The sequence below is a fragment of the Jaculus jaculus genome, unplaced genomic scaffold, assembly GCF_020740685.1.
Source record: "Jaculus jaculus isolate mJacJac1 unplaced genomic scaffold, mJacJac1.mat.Y.cur mat_scaffold_124_1_148072_arrow_ctg1, whole genome shotgun sequence".
In the NCBI taxonomy this organism is placed as follows: domain Eukaryota; kingdom Metazoa; phylum Chordata; class Mammalia; order Rodentia; family Dipodidae; genus Jaculus; species Jaculus jaculus.
This window is the reverse complement of record NW_025423396.1, coordinates 79,845-102,895: the sequence shown is the minus strand read 5'-3', so window position 1 is coordinate 102,895 and position 23,051 is coordinate 79,845.

Genomic DNA, 23,051 nt, shown 5'->3' with positions numbered 1-23,051 from the left:
AAGAAAAAGACAATGGCCCTATGAATCTGAAAGCATCAAAGGCAACAAGTCATCCCTCAAATACAAGTTAATTGAGAATGATAAAGCCAACCACAAATATGTAACCCATAACCTGCCCTGACATGGAAAGAGTGGTTAACACTTAAAGTGCAGGCTTACTACCTGTCAGTTGACCCCATTACCTTTTGGGGTGGCTGCCAATCTCACCAATGCTGAGTGCATACCTCAATCCCATTGTGCAGTGCCGTAGATCTGATTTTCTGATCACCTGTGCTGTATGTCCTGCCCTTGGGGTTGAATGCATTTCACAGAGGTTCATGGTTCTGATGGTTGGAAGATGGGACAGTACAGAAAGCTTGGAGTTGTACAGAAACTTCTCAGCTGGCCTGGCAAGTGTGGGGATCCACAAAAATTGGGGCACAAGTACCTTGGTGAGGTTCTGGCTAGTTTTCTTCTTGCTGGTAGATCCTGGTCTCTCTGGCTTCTCCTCTGTGGGTGATAAAAACTTATAAACCTTCACATTTCATAAGAGAGTGTTTTTTGTTGTGGTTTTGCTTAACTACCTCCCAAGGTTGTTTGGTATAACTCTTATGCCTCCATCTTACCCAGAAGTCTATCAAAAGCCTCTTATTTTCTGCTTTGATGAGTTTTGAGTCTCCTCTATGTCTACATGGAGGAGGTTATCTGACTACCTGGGAGAGTAGCACTCATATTCACCTCCTCTGCGATGTTCCTTGGACTATGGTTCATGTAATAGGATGGCCCATGTATTGATAGCCACTTGGCTTTATCTTCTTATCATTTCAATAAGTCTTGGATCTATTTGGTATTTGGTGCCATTTGTAAAGTGCAGATTCTATAACTGAAAGTATGAGTAGCACTAATAAGAGGAGACAAAAATGTATTCATTTTTTTTTAATGGGTAAAATGCCTCCATTTAGACAAAGAGCAATAGATGCTTCCCTCTAGGTTATATGAATTTCCAAGATATAAGTTTTTGACTTGGTTTTTAGTACCAGGATGAATTTCTCCTAATGAGGGTGACTCATGCCCAACCAGAGAGCAATTGATTACTCCTTTAAACTATTTACTGCTATTCCATCAATGGGTGCATCTTACCCAGGCAGTTGATTCTGTAGAATGACAACTTTTCACTTACTTTCTGTTTTTATCTCAAAACTTCTAAGGGTAATTAATTACTTTAGCAAAGTGGCAGGATGTAAAATCAGCACACAAAAATCAGTAACCTTACCACATACACAGGGCAAATACACAGAGTATGAAATTAGTAAGAACGTTCCAGTTTCAATAGCCACAAAATAAATCACATACCTTGGAATGACACTAGCCAAGGATGTGAAAGACATATATAATGCAAACATAAAAACACTCAAGAAGAAACTGAGGAGGACTTGAGAAGATGGAAAGGCCTTCCATGCTCCTGGATTGGTGTAAATAATATTGTGAAAGTGACAATTCTACAAAAAGAAATATACAGATTAAATGCAATACCAATAAAAAGTCCACCATCATTCCTCACAGAGGTAGAAAAAGTGATCTCAAAATTCATATAAAATGGCAGAAGGCCTCAGACATCCATGCATATCCTCAACACAAGAAACATTTCTGGACTTATCACCACACTCAATCTAAAACTATACTACAAAGCCATAGTAACAAAAACAGTGTGGTACTGGAATACAAACAGAAATATAGATAAATCAAACAATATTGAAAACCTGAGCATTAGATCAAGTATCTATAGCTACTTAATATTTGACTGACAAAGATGCCAATAATATAGACTTGAGAAAGGACAGTATCTTCAACAAATAGTGCTGGACAAATTTTATAACCACATGTAGAAAAATGGAACTAGACCCACTCATCTTATCATACACAAAAATCAACTCTAAGTAGATTAAGGACCTCACAATAAGACCTGAAACTTTTCAACTGCAGGAAAAAAACAAACAAACAAACAAAAAAAGAGGACAAGCTCTCCATGATATAAGAGTGGGGAAAGACTTCCTAAACAATACCCCAATAGCCCAGGAAATTTAACAGTCTCTCAACAAATGTGATCTCATGAAGCTAAAAAGCTTTTCTTCAGATAAAAATACAACAAGCAGAGCCAATAGACTTCCCACAAAATGGGAGAAAATTTTCATCAGCTATAACACTGACAAAAGCTTAATATCTGGAACTTATCACAAACTCAAAAAACTAAGCAATTTAAAAAAAATCAAACAGCCCACTCAAAAATGAGGCACAGAACTGAACAGAGAGTTCTCAAAGGAAGAAATGCAAATGGTTAACACACCCTTAAGAAAATGTTAAACATCCTAACCATCAGGGAAGTGCAAATTACAACAACTATGAGATTGCTTCAGTAAGGATGGAAATCATTTAAAAAAATAAAATCCAGTGACAACAAATGATGTGGGGAAAGAGGAACCCTCATTCACTGCTGGTAAGAATGAAAACTTGTACAACCACTATGGAAATCAATATGGAGATTCCAGAGAAAGATTAACATAGAGCTACCAAGAAACCCACTTATTCCCTCACTGGGCACTTACTCTAGATATGCTATGCTTCACTACACAGATACTTGCTCAACCATAAGTATAGCTGCTCAATTTGTAATAAGTAAGAACTGTAATCAACCCAGGTTTCCATCATTGGATAAATGGATCACTCAGCAGTAAAAAGAATAATACAATGAAATTTTTACAAAAATATATGACATTAGGACGGATTACACTCAGCAAACATACACAATCACAGAAAGACAAATTCCACATGTTATTGCTCATCTGTGGTTCCTAACCTGGATCAGCTTGAGTTGCTGGCACAGTGGATAGACAACTTGAGGCTAGCACAATAGGGATGGAAGGGTTTGGGGGGAGGGGAATAGGTGGGTGGAAGAAAATTAACACAAAATTAATCTTAAAATGAATTGTATTATAGAAAACTTTCTCCTTGAAGGTAAACTGAAAGATATAATGCTCAACAGGCGAATAGGGCGAGCATCTGAAAAGAAGGGACCTGGAGAGGATGGGATAAAGCCTTACCTTAAAAATTTTTGTCTTGGGCTGGAGGGGTGGCTTAGAGGTTAAACGCTTGCCTGTGAAGCCTAAGGACCCCGGTTTGAGGCTCAATTCCCCAGGTCCCACGTTAGCCAGATGCACAAGGGGGCGCAAGTATCTGGAGTTCGTTTGCAGTGGCTGGTGGCCCCTGGCATGCCCATTCTCTCTCTCTTTCTCTCTCTCTGCCTTTCTCTCTGTCTTTCGCTTTCAAATAAATAAATTAAAATAAACAAAAAAATTAAAAAAAAAATTTTGTCTCTGCCCTCTAACTTCCAGTACCAGAAATCAGTGCTATCTGCATTGATATGTTGATCAAAGACACCTACAAGGTCCCCCAAACAAGACAGGATTCTGTCAAAGTATTTGATTACCCACATGAAGGAAAATGTAAGATCCTATTGCTTAAGACACCATACATTTCCAACACAGAACACACAGAGAACTGGCAAGAATCCAGAAGAGTGCCAGTGCCCAGACAATTAGCACATCTTGTGCTGGAAAGGGCCACATGAGTTACTGGGGGGTAGTGGTCAACAGTGGTGTAAGTAAGCAGGGGTCTAAGTAATTCAGAAGTAACAAGCCTGACAAGAAGTACACACCAGTGCAATGGTGGTACACAGCTCTGGTAGGTAACCAATGGGTTTTTGATTGGCTAAGAGATCCACTCAGTGAAAAGGAAAACAGCTCTGGAACTGGGAAACAGGTCAGAATTCTATGGAGACAAAGATTATTCCCTCCACTTCCAAGCTCTCACTAGTCTGTGAATAATAGAGGGGCTACAACTATCAAAATATCCCTAAATTAATAAATTTATCTAATTTAACTTATGCTGACTTCACTCTCTGTTGGAGAATCTGGTTTTCTTTTTTCTTTTTTTTCCAGAAGGTAGTGAGACCCAAGAAGATAAACCACCCCTTGCATTTTGGTCAAGGCCCAGTTGAAACCACAGGAGTGGGGAGATGAGCAAGATTGCTACTTCCATGATGAGCCTGACAAGCTGCACCAGGGTGAATGAGACAGATGCTAAGGATACACAACACATACCAAAGAAGAAATCCAGAGTTTCCTAAGAGCTCATCACTGCAGTAGACTTGAAACACTCCCACCTATGCTCAAGGAATTTTGGAGAAGAGGGGGCAGAAAGACTGTAGGAGCTACAAGATGGGATGTCATGATCAGAGGCATTGCCTCCTACAATAACTGACTGGTGCTCACAGAATGCATAACCCACAAGGCAAGGGGGAATACCAACCACTGCACTGAGAATTTTCCCCAATAGAATAGGGGCAGAGAGGAGGGAAAAGTTGACACCAACATATGATGCAGTATATAAAATATATTCTTAATTAAAAAATGAAAAAAAATATAGGACTGCTGGGTAAGGTGGCAAATTAAAAGCCCCATGGTTGTGACTCCGTGAGGAAACAGTAAAGAAGTACATATAAATCTCTGTTACTCCAAGAGTCCATAGCTATAAGTAAATAAGTGAATTTATTTAGCTAGGAGAGAGCTTTACAGAGAAGATGGGGAGTGGGAATGACGTTCAGCTAATGGAAGTAGAGACAATATGGAAGTGCTCTGCTACTCCATACTCTGGCACTGCAGCAACAGAAAGATGACTGTCCAATAACCTGACACACTAGCAGTAAAGGGACAGTTAGATGCATTGTTCAATGATTGAACACACACTGGCACTCAGGTAACAAGCTATCAAATGACTGCACATACACTGGTGCCATTGAAACAGTTAGATCCACTGTCCAGTGACTGAAAACACATTGGCACTGTGGTAATGGTTAGACAGACTGTCCAATGACACACTGCCACTCTGTGTACAGGTATATGGGCTGGAAAATTGTTGGACACACTGTTCTTGGTGACCCTTTTTAATTAATTTTTTTGTATTTTTAAAAATATTTTTATAGATTAATGAATACTTCACAGCAAAGAGGCTCTAAAGCCAAGCGTGGTGGTGCAAGCCTTTAATCCCAGCACTTGAGAAGTAGGAGGATCACCATGAGTACAAGGCCACCCTGAGACTGCATAGTGAATTCCAGGTCAGCCTGAGCTAAAGTGAGACCCTATCTTGAAAAACCAAACGAGAGGGAAATAGAGAATGAGAGAAAGAGAGAGGACTTAGTGGCAACAGATGACAAGTGTACATCAGTAAGAGTACCATATAACTTTCATTATTTTAGCATCAAAAAGATATTATTTGTCAGTTTAAGGTTTTAGGTTCCCCTCCACCCCAAGGTAGGGTCTTGCTCTAGTCCAGACTGACCTGAAATTCACTATGTAGTCTGAGGTTGGCCTCTAATTCCAGCAATCCTCCTACCTCTGCCTCCCAACCTCCCAAGCGCTAGGATTAAAAGCATGCACCACCATGCCTGGGTAGATTTTAGTTTTTAATTTTAGCAACTGTACAAATTTCTAATTCATAGATGATAATTTTATAGTCCCCCATTTTATGTTTAATTTTTATGTATTTATTTGAGAGAAAGGAACTGATATATATAGAGAGAATCAGAACACCAAGGGCCTCTATTCACTGCAAACAAATTGCAGTCACATGTGCCAACATAAGAATCTATTCCACATGGGTACTGGGGAATCAAACATAGGTACTTAAGCTTTGTAGGCAAATGGCTTAACTGCTAAGCTAACTCTCCAGCCCTTTTTGCATTTTCTTTTACTTTTGTTAGTCTTTAAATCTTCAGTCTTATGTAAATATTTCATATGGTCTTGCTTCACTTTGAACATTGCTCAGTTAGGTTTTATGATTGTTCTGTATGTTTCTATATTAATGCTGTTGTGTATGCAACACTATTATTCTTATGCATAACTATTTACTTTTCTTCTATTTTCTAAGCCATTTCCTCTCTCTCTGTCTCTCTCTGTTCTTCATCTCCTGAGTTTCCTGTTGACTCTGGGGCCATTGCACATTGGTTTCCTAGAGGTGTCCAGGCAACTGTGGAGCACAGTCTTGGGTGGCCAAGAAGGCAACAGAAAGAAACACCTGGGAGACTGTGTCAGAGGACAGCTCATTTATTTGTTGGGGGAAATGGGCTTATAAGCATTCATGTACTGGTGGGAAAAGGTATGGGGTACTGGTCATAGGGGGATAAACTATGTGAAAACTGCTGGCTGATACCTCATTAATGTACAGGAACCTTCTGGTGAGTGCTAAAAGGTCACATGGCCATGGAGAAAATGAAATCTAAGTCTTATTATCACATCCAGGTGCCCCAAGCAGAGGGAGGGAGCAGGCCTACTCCTGCCAGTTGCAAGGCCAGATTATCGGGGTCTAGGCCTGCTGCTACCACCTGAAACCAGGAGCTCATCACCATGCCTGACAGCTCAGGCCTACCTCAGCCTCCAATGGCCTGCAGCTCATAACTGTGCCCAACAGATCCCCCTTTGTTTATATAATTGTGCAGTATCATCACATTGAATGAGGTCCTTGTAGTTTATTGGAAGTTCAGACAGAGATAGGTGGTGCATGAGCACTTGATTGGTAGCAACCTCAGCAATGTTAGTTATTTGTTGTCTGAGAAATTTGAAAAGGAAGAGGGACACAAGTAATGGGGTTCCTATAGCCAGGAGGGGGCCAGGGAAGGGGAGGAGCCAAGTGTCTAAGGGGTTAGAGTACCAGGTAGTGGGCTATCAGATTTATAGTGGCCAAGCAGCTCCTTGTGGAGTTTTTGAACATTTGTTTCATTGACAAAAAAATTCTCCCAAGATCACACATGGCCCCCTGTGTTCAGCAGTGATGAGGTCTAAGGCTCTATAGATTTGGAATACCACACTTGTGAGAGAGTTTAATTGTCTCTGAAGAGTTTCAAGGCTGTTGGTGGTGGATACGATGGCCTGGTCAAGCTTGTCTTGGAAGTCCCCTGCGAGGTGGTTGGAATACCAGAAGGAGAAGAAATTCAGACCAAAGGCATGGAGAACTTATTTAACAAAAATAATTGAAGAAAACTTCCTCAGTCTCTTAAAAGAAAGGCCCATCAAGATACAAGAAGCCAACAGAACTCCAAACAGATTGGACCAAAGGAGAAACTCTCCAAGACATATTGTCATTAACACTCTAAACATTGACACCAAAGAGAAAATCCTAAAAGCAGCTAGGGAAAAACAGCACACCAATTTCAATGGTAACCCCATCAGAATTACTTCACACTTCTCAATGGAAACCCTGAAAGCTAGAAGGGCCTGGAAAGAAACACTCCAATGTCTAAGAACCTATGGTTTTCAACCCAAAATACTCTGGCCAGCAAAAGTAACTCTCATAATAGATTTTGAAAGAAAAACTTTCCAAGACAAAACTTACCTTTACAATTATATGAACACAAAACCAAATGTACAGAGAGTATTTCAGGAAATTCTCCAGAGAAGAAAAAAATAATCAAGCTCAAATGCCTACAAGAAGCAGACCACAATAATCAAACTCAGAGTAGGCACAAAAAACTTCAAAGCCCATGAAAACAACAACACACATCTACCATTAAAATATGGCACAGATAAAATCAAATCTCACAGTCACCACCCTAAATATCAATAGCCTTAATTCACCCATCAAGAGACACAAGCTAACAGGATGGATCAAAAAATTAGACTCCTCAATCTGTTGCCTTCAATAAACCAACCTCACCACTAAAGACAGACACCTCCTCAGGGTGAAAGGATAGAAAACAATATTCCAAACAAATGGGAATAAGAAACAAGCAGGTGTAGCTATATCAATATCTGATAAAATAGACTCCAAACCAAAAATAATCAAAAAACACAAAGAAGGCCACTTCCTACTTTTTCATAAAAATTATTTATTTATTTATTTGAGAGCAACAGACACAGAGAGAAAGACAGATAGAGGGAGAGAGAGAGAATGGGCGCGCCAGGGCTTCCAGCCTCTGCAAACGAACTCCAGACACGTGCGCCCCCTTGTGCATCTGGCTAACGTGGGACCTGGGGAACCGAGCCTTGAACCGGTGTCCTTAGGCTTCACAGGCAAGCGCTTAACCGCTAAGCCATCTCTCCAGCCCCACTTCCTACTTATTAAGGGAATGATCCATCAAGAGGATATGACAATCATAAATCTGTATGCACCAAACACAGTAGCACCACAGTTCATAAAACAAAACCTACTTGACAATGAAACAGAAATAACCACTAACACCATCAGAGCTGGGGACTTCAATATACCATTATCAGTAAGAGACAGATCATCCAAACAGAAACTCAGCAGGGAAGTAAGCTCAACAAAACTATAGAACACTTAGACCTAACGGACATCTACAGAACATTCCATCACAAATCCACAGACTACACATTCTTCTCAGCAGCCCATGGAACATTCTCTAAAATAGACAATATACTGGGTCACAAAGACTGCTGCCACATATTTAGGAAATTTGACATAATTTCCTGCATGATATCAGATCACAATGCTATATTGCTAGAAATCAACAACAAAACACCCACCAAGAATCCCAACAACACCTGGAAACTGAACAGCACACTTTTAAACAATAAATGTATAGTGGATGAAATAAAAAAGGAAATTTCAAAATTCCTGGAATTGAATGAAAAAGAGAACACATCGTACCAAATCTTAAGGGACACAGTGAAGGCGGTTCTCAGGGGAAAATTCATAGCACTCAATGCCTTCTTTTTTTTTTTTTTAATATTTTTTTTGTTCATTTTTTAATTTGAGAGCGACAGACACAGGGAGAAAGACAGATAGAGGGAGAGAGAGAGAATGGGCGAGCCAGGGCTTCCAGCCACTGCAAACGAACTCCAGACGCGTGCGCCCCCTTGTGCATCTGGCTAACGTGGGACCTGGGGAACCGAGCCTCGAACCGGGGTCCTTAGGCTTCACAGGCAAGCGCTTAACTGCTAAGCCATCTCTCCAGCCCTCAATGCCTTCTTAAAAAAGACAGAAAGATCTCAAATCAATAGCCTAACCATCCACCTAAAGGCACTGGAAAAACAAGAAAAATCCAACCCAAAGAGCTCCAGAAAGAAAGAAATAATTAAAATCAGAGCAGAAATTAATGAATTGGAAACCAAGGAAACAATTAAGACAATTGACAAAACAAAGAGCTGGTTCTTTGAAAAAATAAACAAGATTGACAACCCCCTGGCAATTTGATCATGAAAAAAAAAGGGAGAAGCTTCAAATTAACAAAATTCAAAATGAAAAAGGAGAGATCACAACAGACACAAGCAAATTTGAGAGAATCATCAGGACTTATTTCAAAAACCTCTACTCCACAGAACTGGATAATGTGGAGGAGATGGATAAATTCCTGGACACATACCATCTACCAAAGCTAAACTCAGAGCAGATTAATCACCTCAATGAACCCATCACACTCATGGAAATTGAAAAGTAATTTAAAAAAAAAAAACTCCCCCAAAAGAAAAGTCCAGGACCAGATGGCTTCTCATCTGCATTCTATCAAACCATTATGGAAGAACTCAAACCAATCTTCCTCAAACTGTGCCACACAATTGGAGAACATGGAAAGCTACCCACCTCCTTTTATGAAGCCAGTATCACCCTGACAGCTAGAATCAACCCAGATGTCCATCACTAGAAGAATGGATAACTTAGATGTGGTATGTCTACACAATGGAATTCTATACTTCAGTAAGAAAAATGACACAATGAAACTTGAGAAAAAATGCTTGAACCTGAAACAGATCATTCTGAATGAACTTACCCAATCACAGAAAAAAAAAAAAAAATCACCATATAGCCTCACTCATCTACAGCACCTAACCTGAATCTACCCAAGATACCTTATATACCCAGCAAGCATCTCATGGACTAGACAATAGGATGGATGGGGAAGGAGGGGAAGGCATCAAAGGGGTGGGAAACACTAATCTACCACCAAGTACCAATGGTACCATAAAATTCTACTTCCTAAAAGGCAGACAAGATGGCTGAACCTTCATCAGGACTTTAGAGTGAATACCTGAACCACAAGACACTGTAGAGGATAGGATCAAGTCTAACCTAAATCTTCTACATCTTCTCTCTTTCCCTCTTCCTCTCCCTGACTCTCTCTCTCTCTTCTTTCTAATTCTTGTATATTAGTTATCTTTTCCTCATATTTTAGTGGGCACGGACCTGTAACTCCCAGTACCAGCATGGGGCTATCATCCACAGTGAGCTTTTGATCAGAGAGACCTACAAGGTCTCCTAAAAGAAAGACAGATTTCTGTCTGAGTACTTGATGACCCACTAAAGGTTAGTGGTAAGATACTACTGCTGAAGACACCATATGCAGTTGACACATAAAATGGAATGGCATGGCTGGAAGCCAGGAGAGATTCAGTCCCCAGACAGTCAGCGTGTCTAGTGCCAGAAGGTGCTACATGGGCGACTCGGGGAAATGACCAATATCTGACCAAGCTACTCATGGTCTAACCTACCTAGCAGCAAATAACCTGTTGTGATTCCCACACAAGTGCAATAGTGGTACACAGCCATGGTGGGGAGCCAACTGCTCTTGATTTGGCTAACTGATCCCCTTAGTGGTACAGGACCCATAGCTGGAGCTGGGAAACAAGTCAGAACCATATACAAACATAAGCCCACTCCCCATTATCAAGCTACCATCAATCATGGGCTATAAGAGGGCTTACGCCTATTAAATTTTCTATTAAAAAAGTAAGGGTTACCTCATCTTTCCTGGTGCTAACTTACTCTCCATTGGAAAATCTGATTCTCTTTTTCAGATAGATGCAGATCCTAAGGAGAGAGCCACCCCATCATACCTTAAAAGGGCCCCAGCTGATATGAAGGAAAATTGGTGAAACAAGCAAGGGTGCTGTTTTCCTGATGAACCGGATACCAGTACAAGGGGGAAGGAGACTAACACAGAGAAAAATCAACTCCTACCAAATCAGAGAGCCAGAGCCTCAGAGGCCCCCAACACCTCATCACTGAAGCAGACCAAAAATGAACCCAACATGGCTCTGGGAAATTTTGCGGAAGAGGGGGCAGAAAGAATGCCAGAGCCGTATGTTGGGTCATGATATGCAGAGACATTTATTGTACCAGTAACTGTGGGCTAACTCTACAATGCAGAACCCATATACCTCAACAATAGGGGCCAATGGGGAGGGGGTAGGTCATGGATAGCCCAATAATGGTACCAAACTGACTGTATTTGCTGAATACAAAACTAAAAAAAAAAAAAATAGGGACCACAGTTAGCAGGGGGTGGGTAGTGTATGCACAGAAGAAGCAGTTAGAAGCATTGGAGTGGTTAGTAAAGGGGAGAAAGTTGGCCACATGTTGTATGTTTTGCACCCAGTTTATGGTGGCTTGCATCTTTTCTGTGACTTGTTTTTCCTGTGAAAGAATGTGGTGGTGAGTAGGAACTGGGTAGGAAGTGGGGACAAGCTCTCTAGAAATATGAAGGTTAGCAGAAGAAGATAGTGAGTGGCCATTAACATAAAGTTTTCCTGTCACCCCCACCCACCAGCGTTCATTCCTAGTATCAAATATGGAGAGTACACATTGTCTATACTAGCTGTTGGTGAAGAGAGTATCTCTCCCTGTACACCATTTATTTTCAATGGCACAGTGTTTGTATCACCATCCTCCATAATATTCCTGGCTTTCAAGGTACTCTTTTTTCTTTTGACAATAGGCAAAGCATGCAAAAGCTTGATTAGTACAGGCTTTAGAGTGAGGATAGACAGGAAAGCTGACACTGTTCTGGCAGCCATGAATGGAGTAATATCCTGTGCTGATGATTTTATTGACCCCTTCATTTGTTTCTCAGGCTTCAAAACACCATTGGAGAGTATTGCGGGGCAGGGAGAGAGGCATTTGCATTGGAATGTAAGATTGTAAAGACCGCCATCAAAATGGTGAAGAGGGATGCCTGTGGTGGGCATATGGCTTTTTCTGTATGCATAAGATCATAAATGTCCCTCCAGGAGACGCCCTTTTCCTGAATCAGGTGATGTCGGCAGGGGTGGCATTTCCTCTGCAGTTGATCTGTCAACAACAGGTGGGCCATCACTTTGATTGGTGGGATTGAATTTGACATGTTGGACCAGTACCCAAATGTGTCTTGGCTGGTCCTGTGGGAAGACACAAGCAATTCCCTTTCCTGTAGTGAGGAGGGGAACTGGTCCTTTTCATATTCCATCTAAAGGGTCTTGCCACTGCACCAGGATGGAAGGGGTGGTTTCTGGTGTATGCCAGTAGAGGGAGATGGGGTTACTGGGAGTTTTGTATATATTGAAAATGTTTAGGGTACCAGGGCCATGGAAAACTGAAGATTGGATGAGCAGGAATTGGGCTGGTGATTTTTAAGTTGGGCTTTTAAGGTTTGGTGTGTCCTTTCTATTAGACTTGGCCATGTGGGTTATGTGGGATTCCTGTATGATGAGAAATCTTATACTGTATAAAAATGGCTTTGAATGAGGAGCTAGTAAAGGCCAGGCCATTACTGCTTTTTGTTTGATAGGGAAGCCTGTGATGGCGAAGGTGGGAGTCACATAATCCATGAGCTCTCTCCTGTTTGTGCCATGGCCCATAAAAGGTGGGATTATCTATGTGTCATTACCAAGACATATTTTTGACAGCTGAATTGGAGGATGTGGGTGACTTCAAACTGCCACAGGGCTTTGGCCTTGAAACTTCAGGGGTTGGTGCTCATTGTTTGGAGGACAAGTATTGTTATTAATGAAGCACAAGAGCAGCAAGTTTTTTTTATATGCATTGAAGTTGATTTTTAGGGATCAGAGGAAAGAGTGATTGTATTCCCTTAAATTTTATGTGGGTGTTAGCATGGACTTGTTTATTTCTATCTTCCTCAAAGGTGGCCAGAAAGATGTCTGTTGAGCCTCTGTAGGAGGCCACAGGGTCTGCTAATGTGTTCCCCTTGGTGAGGGGGCCAGCTAAGCAGCTGTGAGATCTTAGGTATTGTACAAATGGGGGGGGTGGCTTTCTTTTGCAAATGAGATTAGAGACTTTTATTAGGGTTTTTATCTAAATATATTTTTTTTTATTATTTATTTGAGAGCAACAGACACAGAGAGAAAGACAGATAGAGGGAGAGAGAGAATGGGCGTGCCAGGGCTTCCAGCCTCTGCAAAGGAACTCCAGATGTGTGCGCCCCCTTGTGCATCTGGCTAACGTGGGACCTGGGGAACTGAGCCTCGAACCGGGGTCCTTAGGCTTCACAGGCAAGCGCTTAACCGCTAAGCCATCTCTCCAGCTCAGGGTTTTTATCTAACTGGGTATGTGAATTGGTGAGCCAGAGGGAGCAAGTTCACAGCATAAATACTATCTGGAAAGAGGCTAAAAGGGCCTTCTTCTTCTAGGAGTGCCAGATAAATAGTATACAGTTCCTTGTATTGTGGAGATCTACCAGGAAGCTCCTTAAACTTGATGGTGGGAGGTTGATCTGTTGGGTGATAGAGGATCATAGCTGCTCCTCTTTTTCCTCCATCTGTAAAAATGGGGGGGGGTGTCTGGGGATTGGTTTTCTTGAAAAAAGGCAGGGTGGAAGCCATGTTAAAAGAGGATTGTAGGATCCATTTTTCATTAAGGTAGTGGTTGTCAATTTGACCAGAGAAGCCTATTAGGGTGATTGCAAATTGGGAATGGTTTTTCAACATTCATGGGATATCAGAGAGGGAAAGGGAGTTATGATCACCTAGGGTTCCTTGCCTGAAGTTCGGAGGGCCTGGTCCCTCCCAGATTTGATCATGGCTGCAAGGGAATCAATTTCTGTCATTATTCTTGGGGCACCACCAGTGGAGGTATGGAGCCATTCGAGGATCCCCTGAGATTGATACAGTGTTCCCATGATGGTCAGGGAGGAATTAAATATCATGGGTTGAATGGGCCTGTCTTGTGAGTATTGGGCAAGGGCCATATCAGAAAACATGTTTGGTTACTGTCTGTTCTGCTTCCGGGTTCAGGGAGTGTGTGGGGGGGGGGCGGGGGGGAGCTTTCTTACCTTTTAACATACCAAATAAGGTTTGTAAATCACTGGTGAGGATATCGAGCCATGGTCAGAGCCAAATGAGGTTTCTCAGAATCTCTGAAGCAAGGCCAGTGTGAGTTTCTAGGGGAAGAAGAGTATAGATTTAAGAGGCCAAGCAGAGGGAAGGGAGAGTTCCATCACCAGGAAAGTTATGGTTGGGATATGTTGACCTTATTTGGGAAAATTTTATATCCTGCCTCAGTGAAGGAAGGTAATAATTGATCCCTTAGTTCAGCTGATGAGGTGGAGGAGTTTTTCCATACTAGGATTTCATCCATGTAATGATAGACATTAAGGACCAATCTAAGTGTGGCTTTAGTGCCACAGCAACTTCCTCTTGGCATATAGTGGAGTTATTGGCCATACCTTGAGGCAGAACCATTCACTCAAGTGTTTGGCTGGCCATGAGGTATTGACACCCTTCTCAAGGGAACAGAGGTCTGCCACTGGCTAGCCCTTGGGGCCTTCCTCATTGGTGTCATAATCTGATTTTGACATGATGATGGTCTTAGAAGGACCAAAACATTGTCTAATAGCTGCTAAAATTTGGATAAAAGAGAGGAGGCTGTTTCCTTAATGAATTTCCCTTTTCCTGGCTAGGGTAATATGGATCCCCAGAAATCATCCAGTGGGTAATCTGGAGGACTTCTTCCCAAAAGTAAAGGGCCTCTATCTGGGAGAGTTTAATGCCCCTGACTTTCAGGAGTCCTCTCTCAGTCCTCGAATCTCTGACTCCTTTTGGTGGGAGGTGATATTGCCTATGATAGAAAAGAGTGGAAGTGCCAAGACCAGAGAGCAACATTTCAGAGGGCTTAATAGCATGAGGGAGGATTCCCCAAAGATCCAGACATAAGCCTGTCAGACCAGCAACCACCCTACAGGCTTTTACTGATTTTTGGTGGTGGAGAGAAATAGATAGGGGTTGTTGACAATGCCTGTGTGGGCTATTGGGGTCCAGACAGAAGTCTAGGGGCCTCAGTCAATGCTGAAGAGTAGCCTCAGCCAAAAGACATCAGTTGTACATTCACTGTATTCATTCCCTCATGATGGCATGAACCAAAAGTAAAGGAGGAAAGGGAGAAACCTGGCAGCCTTCAGTCATGGAGGCAAGGTCACAGGGGGCTGATGTCCCTCAGGGGGAGCACTCACACATCCCAACACATCTCAGAGGGTCACTGTTCAAGCACCAGCTGTGGTTCCCAGTTGCTCAAGGGCTATTGGCCACTGGTTTCCCAGAGGTGTCCAGGCAACTGTGGAGAAGGGTATTGAGTGGCCATAAGTGCAAGAGAAAGAAACACCCAGGAGACTGCATCAGAGTACAGCTCATTTTGTTGGGGGAATGGGCTTATACGCATTCATGTAGTGACAGGAAAAGGTACGGGGTATGAGTCACAGGGGGATTGGCTGTGTGAAAGCTGCTGGCTGATACCTCATTAATGTATAGGGGCCTTCTTGGTGAGTGGTAAATGGTCACATGGCAACAGGGAAATTGAAACTTAAGTCTTATCAGGATGTCCAGGTGCCACAGGTGGAAGGAGGGAGCAGCCCTAATCCTGCTGCTCTGGGCCTGCTGCAACCTCCTGGGGCCTGGGGCCCTTAGCCATGCCTAACAGCCCAGGCCTACTTTATCCTCCAGTGGCCTGGGCCCATAACTGTGCCTGATAATCTTTTTTTTTTAATTAACTTTAACTTTTCATAGCAGTAATAAATATTAAACCTTGTAGATCTCCAAACTACCAATTCCCCTCACCAATATTTGTGCTACCTCTATTTTTTTAGTTGCTGAAATTCTAACCCTTATTTTTTTTGTCCAACCTACTTTCACTTTTAACCCTAGTAACTAACAAATTCAAACATGTCTTTCTGTCCTTATTCCCTTATCCACCAATATTTATTGAAGTGAAAAGGCTGTCCACTTTTAACTGGCTAATATTAAATTTGAATAGGGGATCTTTCCAATAGTAGTAATTGTTTCTGCAGGTAATATTCTATTCCTGTAAGACTATAGGGTCTCATAACCAGTGCCATATGCACATGGACTGAGCACTTATTTGCTGAATTATATACATCTCAACCCTAGTACACATAGCTCCCTTACAACATTGTGAATATCTTATCTGAAAGAATACAGCTGACATAAAGTTAATCACATGACTAGGGAGATGGTAATGCAGTTAAAGTGCATGCCTGCAAAGCCTAAGGACCCACTTTTGATTGCTCAGTACCCACATAAAGATAGATGCACAAAGTAGCACATGCATCTGGAGTTCATTTGCAGTGGCTGAACATGCTAGTGTGCCTATTCTCTCTCTCCCTCTCTCTCTCTCTTTCTTTATCTTTCTCTCTCTGTATTTCAAATAAATCAGTAAAAGATTTAAAATCTCAATCAGTGAAATAATCCCAGATACATAAGCCCTAATATAGAAACAAAATAAACATAAGAAATCAAATCAGTATGACCTCCTCCATAGCAATTCCACAGTAATCAGAATCCCATTGAAAGAAAATTAGGCCAAATCCTAGACAAAGAATTCTAAACAATGATGGTAATAATATTTAACAAACACAAAAATTAAGTAAATTCAAAGAAAATACAAATAACTTGCTGAATTAAGTAAGAAATTCAATACAGGATGTGAAGCAGAAGCTTAATAAAGAGATAGATAATAATAAAAATAAAATAATATGAAAGTGTGTGCACAACATATGAGAGCTAAATTTCACCATTAAAGGCAAAATTCATAAACAATGGGGATAGACAGAGAACTTCAGGCTAAATGCCAAAAAAAAAAAAAAAATCATTCAATTAAAATGAGAGCAGAAACTTGCCCAAATCTAGGGAAAGAGGTAAACATGCAGATTGATTAAAAAATACTTATGACATCAAAGAAGAAAATAACATCCTCACATTATGGTCAAAAACCACTAGGCATCAAGAACAAAGAAAAATACTTAAAGCTGCTAGATAAAAGAACCAAATCACATAAAAAGCCAACCCCATCAGAATCATAGCAGATTCATCAACAGAAACACAATGAGGAATTGCAAGTATTGAAGGACAATAATTGACAACACAGATTATATATCCAGCAAAACTATTTGTCCTAATTGGAGAAAGAACTTTACACAATAAAACGAATGAAAATAATTCTTCACCCCAAAACCAGCATTACAGAAATACTTGAAGGAATCCTTGGAGCTGAAAAGAAAAGTAAATACATCCCTGACACAAAGGAGATAATAAACATACTAGAAGCGTAGTTAAGAAAATGATGGCCAGGTGTGGTGGTCTATGAATTTAATCCCAGCACTATAGAGGGTAAGGTAGGAAGATCATTATGCATTTGAGTTTGAGGCCAGCCTAATACTACATAGTAAGTTCCAGGTCAGCCTGAGCATGAACAAGACCCTACCTCTAAAAAACCAAAACAGCAACAACAACAACAAAAGATGAATAGAAAGATACCAAATAAAATTAATAAAATGGCAGAAATTATATACTTTTCAATAATAATTTTGAATATTAACATACTCAATTCCACTTCTGTAAGATATAGATTGGAATAAAAGCCAGGATTTATCTGTTTGTTACCTCAAAGAAATGAACCTTATATTAGAATCAAATGTAATCATAAGGTGAAAGAATGGAAGAAGTTATTCCAAGAAAATAAGACTGTGTTGGTGCCCCAAGATGCTACCAATCTTATCTTTATTAGTCACTGAGAATATGTGTAAACACAGACAGCTTAGTACTTGAACAATATGATGCCACTTTTATAGTTTCTCACAATGTTTTCATCACATGCTTTAATGTCATTTGTGATTTAATTTAACATTTCTGTGATATCTGATTTTTTACTTCACAAATTTCTCTAAAAGATAAAATATTTCATCAAAGTCTGAGCTATTGCTACTCAATACTTTTTCTGAGTGTAATAAAAGTGTTTGGGATCAGCATTATGCCACTGGGAAGGTCTTCTCTGGAGAAGAGATTCACTTAAGAGGTGTCCAGGAAGTGACGTACCTCCTTGACAGTGGCCAACAGGACCTGAAATGGTGGTAACCAGATAGCCACAGTCCAGAGCAATCTCAAGTTATAAAGTTTTCTTGGTACCCTTGAAAGAGAATGATACTCTCTTCTTTCTTCTTGACCTCTGTAGGCGCAGGCCTCAGTATCATCTGGAATATCATCCCTCAAAAGATCTGTAGATTCTGCATACAAGGCAATACCCATGTGTCAGGACCCTTATTCACAATGAAACAAAGGTGGTACTTGACAGCCCTGTTGTTGCCACAATCCTTCATGGTGTGTGTGTGTGTGTATGTGTGTGTGTGTGTGTGTGTGTGTGTGTGTGTGTGTGTGTTTGTACATAGAGAAATATTCTTTCAGCACACTTTCCACTTCCGTGTATGGCAATGAGTAATTTAGCAATCTGTTGATGTTTCCACATTTGAATCAAACTTTCTTGTTCCTCTGCATGGTAGAAAGGTATCAGGCAGGAATATTGATACCAGTGACTCTAACTACGTGGAGAAAGTGGTGAACTACCTCACTACTGCAGTGCAGAAGATAGATCATGTCAGTGTGCTCATTCCTGGCTGTATACCCATGGCTCACCTCCACCTGGAGGGCCTGGATCTCATAAAGAAATGGTGAGTGCCCATGTCATGTCCAGAGCTTCTCAGCCTTCCCTTTTCACTCTTCTAAAGTCTCAGATTTCTCTGAGGCTTTTGTTCTTATAGGGTGTGATGACAATGAAGTGAGATTTTACCCTGACAGTACTGGGTCTTGGAGGAGAAGGACTGGGAGTCCTGGTGGTTGACCTTCGCCCTCTGCTGAAAAAAGCAGCACTTTATCCAGAACTCCCATTTCTTAGGCCTCAGGAAAAGCTTCTGCCCAGACAACCCAGAGCCACCTCCAGCTGTCACTGCAGACTCACAGCAATGAACAGAACCACACTCTACTAGCCCTATGCCTGATGTGGACATTTAGTCAGGTCAGGTCTCTGTTTGAGAGTCACAATTCTGGAACCTGAGCTGAGGTTCCCCTCCTCAGGGAAAACATTGCTTTTACTTTTTTTGTTTGTGTTTTAATCATCTAGTTATTGTTTAAGAATTGAGATTAATGAAGTTTTATTGTTCATATTAATCACATTTCTCAGCAGCATGAAGTCCACTTCTTCTATAGTATTACCCCTGGAACTGTCTAAATTCATTCGGCAGCCCCAAGACAAGAACGTGGGTCATGGAAAGATGTCACCTGAGGCTATCATGAGGCAGGCACAAGGCCCTTGGCATTACAGGAAATGGGCAAATACAAGAATGCATCCTGTGCCTGTAGGGAATGCAGGTGTCATCAGCATTGGCACACTGCCCTGTGCTAGGACGGTTTAAATATGGATTAGGTACATGGCACCTAAGGTCAGGATGACTGGGGGTCATTGTCAATTTTTCTTTTCAGTCTAGTGTTCTTGGTTTGCTAGACTAGACAGTCAACCCCACACAGAATGGGATTAACTCAACAATAAAAATGAATAAAATCATTGCAGCCTGTCGTGGTAGCCTAGAGTCCCAGAACTTAGGAGGCTGAGGTAGGAGGTTCACCAAGAATTCAAGACAAGCCTGTACTACATATGGCATTCCTGGTCAGTCTGGGATGAAAAAAAAAAAAATCAATCATTGTCATTCTCATCCTGGGCACTTGTTAATTCATCTGCTATGAAGTGGAAAAGAGTTGTGGCTAGGGTACACTCATTATGCCTTTTAGTGCTTTTATAAAACCAAGTGTTTTGACAATGGCTCATATTACTTTGGGGACCCCAACAGCTCACAATGGGTGAGAACCCAGTAGGAAGGTTTCTATAAATTGATTCATGTTGCCATTAGCTTTTTGTATTCTTCCTGCATCCTCCCTTTATCTACTCCTGAAACTATTCCTTATCTTTCTTTCTTCCTTCCTTCCTTCTTTCCTTTCTCCCCTTTCCTTCCTTCCTTCCTTTCCTTCTTTCCTTTCTTTATTCCTTTCTTCCTTCATTCTTTTCTTTCTTTCTTCTGTCCATAAAATTGTTGAATAGCCCTTCTTCTTCTCCTTCCCTGTTTTCCACTTTTTCTAAAATCATTCTAGTATGGAAGAAATACCATATATCTAATGTTTCAGCTTATATTACTTTAGATGGAATATAATCAATATATGTACATGAAATGTAAATTCTCCTAGGACATTCATTGTAGCAATAGATATTGTCCTTCCCTCCTCTGAAACTGCAGTGGGGGAGAACCCTCTGATGGTAGCTAATAAGAATTCTGTGACTCTGAGCCTTACCCCTTTGAACAATAAATAACTAACTTATCTCAGGAGACCACTTACTGTACTTAATCTTATTTGACAGAACACTACACTCATTGATGTAAATCTCTCCCTTCTCTAAGCATGGGGAAATTCAGTCAAAGGATTGTAAAAGGTATATAAGTCTAGCACAATATGAGTTCATGGCCTCTGTCAGTTTCTGACAGGAGCCAAAAGAGGTCTGGTGTGAATAAAGGCTCTATCTCTCTCTCTGAAGTAGATTTTTCCGGATTATTCTCATTCACTCATGGATGCCTATAACACTAGCACCATGTCCATTATGGATTACCATTAACTGAAGCTGATCCAGGTTAGGAGCTGCATATGCTAGGGTTAGGAAGTTAGGTTTATAGTTGAATTTCAATGTTAGTATTAGGGTTAATGTTATGGTTTTAGGTTATGTCTAGGGCTTGTGCTTGGCTAAGACTTGTTCTAGGTTTAGGATTAGTGTTAGGCTTAGGATTTGTGGTGGTTTGAATTGGATGTTCTCCATAAACTCCTGTGTTTTGAATGCTGTTTGGAGGTGGAGCCTTGCTGCAGGAAGTTTGTGCCCTATCAGAGGAGATGTGTGTTCACATCCCCCCAGGGGAAAAAGCTTCCCATGACAGTTTATGAACTTTCAAATGGGAAGAAAGGACAACAAAGAACTTTGAACCTGACTGCTGGCATAAGGACTGCCCAAGCCCTAAGAGTTTAATGAAGATGACTGAAAGGAAGACAACTGCTATTCCTTCCTTGAGTAACAAAATGACTACCACTGCGCTCCAGGATCCTCTTCAGCCAGGTGTTAGAAAACCCAAGTTTTAATTAAAAAAAAAAAAAACAACCTGAATCTACTGGGGGTCATAACATTCAAACTACAAAACCATTTATACACCCAACAGATGTTTAACATATAGAACATGAAAAGAACTCACAAAACTAAGCAATAAGTTTGGTGTGGTGGTGAACACCTTTAATTTCAGCAGTCAGGAGGCAGTGGTAGGAGGAGCACCGTGAGTTTGAGGCCACCTAGAGAGAATACATAGAGAATTCTAGGTTAGCCTAGGCTACAGTGAGAACTTACCTCAAAGAACCAAAAAAAAAAAAAAGAAAGAAAGAAAAATAAAAATAAAAAAACAGAAAGATAGAAAGAAAGAAAGAAAGAAAGAAAGAAAGAAAGAAAGAAAGAAAGAAAGAAAGAAATTAACACATTCACACAATTGCCCCCAAAGCTACTCTCACTTCTGGTTAGAGAAGTTTCTCTTTTCAGATGGCAATGACCACTGCAATGACCCAAAGGGCAACATAGTGCTGAGAAAAAGGGATGGAAGAGTGTCCAGCACTGAAACATCTCACACCCTCCAAGGCTGAGGGTCCATTGCAGAAGAGGTGGCAGAAAGACTGTAAGAGCCAAAGGAAGGGTACCACTCCTTACATACAACTGTCTGGACAGAAATTGGCCTCAATATCCAAGAACTCATAGTGCCTATCCATACCTACACAAGACCCTCATAATAGGAGAAAAAGATGATGGCATCAAATTAAAAGAGAAACTAGGGCTGGAGAGATGGCTTAGCGGTTAAGCGCTTGCCTATGAAGCCTAAGGACCCTGGTTCGAGGCTCAGTTCCCCAGGTCCCACGTTAGCCAGATGCACAAGGGGGCGCATGCGTCTGGAGTTCGTTTGCAGAGGCTGGAAGCTCTGGCATGCCCATTCTCTCTCTCTCCCTCTATCTGTCTTTCTCTCTGTGTCTGTCGCTCTCAAATAAATAAAATAAAAAAATGAACAAAAAATATTTAAAAGAGAGACTAGTTGAAACAGGGAGGGTATATGACATAGAGCAGAGTTATGAAGGTCAAAGCAGGGGAGGGGAGGGAAATACCATGGTTTGCTCTCTAAGTATAGAAGTTGCCAATATAGGGTGGAGAGATGGCTTAGTGGTTAAGCGCTTGCCTGTGAAGCCTCACAACCCTGGTTCGAGGCTCGATTCCCCAGGACCCACGCTAGCCAGATGCACAAGGGGGCACATGTGTCTGGAGTTTGTGGCAGTGGCTGGAGGCCCTGGTGCGCCCATTCTCTCTCTCTCTCTCTCTCTCTTTCTCTCTCTGCCCCTTTCTCTGTCTGTCCCTCTCAAATGAATAAATAAAAATTGAATAAATTTAAAAAAGAAGTTTCATATATATATATATATATATATATATATATATATATATATATATATATATATATGGAATATTAAAATCAAAAGTACCAAATTCAGGCCCATGGTGGCCATTATCTAAGGAATATCATGGCCAATGCACTGACTTTTGGAATAGATAATTTATAGCCCATCTTAGAGAACAAGGACTAGAGTAGCTAATCCCACCACCAGGGACATCACTCAGGCTTAGGGAGGACAAATGAAACCTAAGGATTAGTAAGGAGTGTCTGCACACACATAATTCTTGGGGTGCCCAGTGGAATGATACATGGGAGGCTCCCAGAGTCTTCGGTCATCCATGGACTGAAAAGTGAGAAACTCCCAGAGTTTCTAAGGTCTGGGATGGTGCACCTCCACCACAGACTGAGAACGGATGCCTTGTCCTGAAGTTGTATTTTGATGAGT